The sequence below is a fragment of the Austrofundulus limnaeus genome, unplaced genomic scaffold (assembly GCF_001266775.1).
Source record: "Austrofundulus limnaeus strain Quisiro unplaced genomic scaffold, Austrofundulus_limnaeus-1.0 Scaffold54, whole genome shotgun sequence".
Taxonomy (NCBI): domain Eukaryota; kingdom Metazoa; phylum Chordata; class Actinopteri; order Cyprinodontiformes; family Rivulidae; genus Austrofundulus; species Austrofundulus limnaeus.
The window spans coordinates 116010-117008 of record NW_013952456.1 but is presented as its reverse complement, the minus strand read 5'-3'; the positions used below and the strand labels follow the sequence as shown (position 1 = coordinate 117008).

General features: G+C 41.6%; 1 protein-coding gene across 2 annotated transcripts in view; it reads right to left on the bottom strand.

The window, feature by feature from the left end:
* znf516 (zinc finger protein 516) overlaps positions 1-397 on the bottom strand; it is a 92088-nt gene extending 91691 nt beyond the window's left edge. The window contains exon 1 of one of the 2 annotated variants that reach the window (XM_014008924.1): positions 320-397. The gene's annotated coding sequence lies outside the window, so the exon portion shown is untranslated. The remainder of the gene's footprint in view (positions 1-319) is intronic. The other variant, XM_014008925.1, reaches the window with a different exon arrangement.
* Between the last annotated feature and the right edge of the window lie 602 nt (positions 398-999).

Below are 999 nucleotides of genomic sequence, written 5' to 3'. Positions count from 1 at the left end.
CAAATACTTTCAAATTGGTTTAAGTAAAAAAAAAAACAGTATTAAATAAATAAAACAGAAGAAGAAATAATGCAGCTTTAGCTTTACATTATTTTTGATTGGACTGAAAATGAGATGCTCTCTCTCTCAGCAGGCTTTAAGTCATAAAGTGAAGCAGCCCAGCKGTCCTGTCTGCCTGTTAACCTGTTTATATATCCAGATCAACACTGTCGCCTTCTACTTCCAGACCATTAAAGAGTCAGGGAGCTTCACTGGGATCCGTGTGTGTGAGTGTGTGTGTGTGTGTGTGTGTGAGTGAGAGAAAGAAAACACAACCTACCTGCTTTATCCACAGGAATAATCCAGGGTGACTTGAGGAAGCGCAGACAATCCTAAAGGTGGAAGCATGCTCTTTGCAGAGTGTGCTGAAGTGCATGATTGAGTAGGTCGAGTCCATTCCGCCGCGTAGAGGGGGGGTGCGGCGGTGTAGGGTCCACACCATCATTTCAACATGATCTTCATGTCGCTCTGCTGTGTCTGAAATACGAACTAATGTGCTACTGTGAAAGAAACACCCGTTTCTATTGTAAAATAATCGGATTWTGATTTTTGGGGAGATTTCGGATGATTTCCTGACTCCCCTGTTCCCGGGCTGAATGGCAGCTTCCTCATTAAATGGAACTATCTGCTATTGTCTCATCAGCGAGAAGTTGTTGATACCGCAGAAAAGACACGAAAAAGTGTTTCATGAGGGCGAAAATGATTTTTTTTATGTCTTATTTACAGACATATAAGGATTAACAATAACGTCAATGGACAGAAACGCGCTAAATATACCATAATAAGCAGTTTATCACTGCTCTTTGTCAATTGAGTAACTTCATGTTGGCATTGAAAGAGTCCTGCCACCCTTTTGTTACACCCAAACTGCTCTTTGAGAAAATATTACACACACACACACACACACACACACACACACACACACACACACACACACACACACACACACACACACACTAT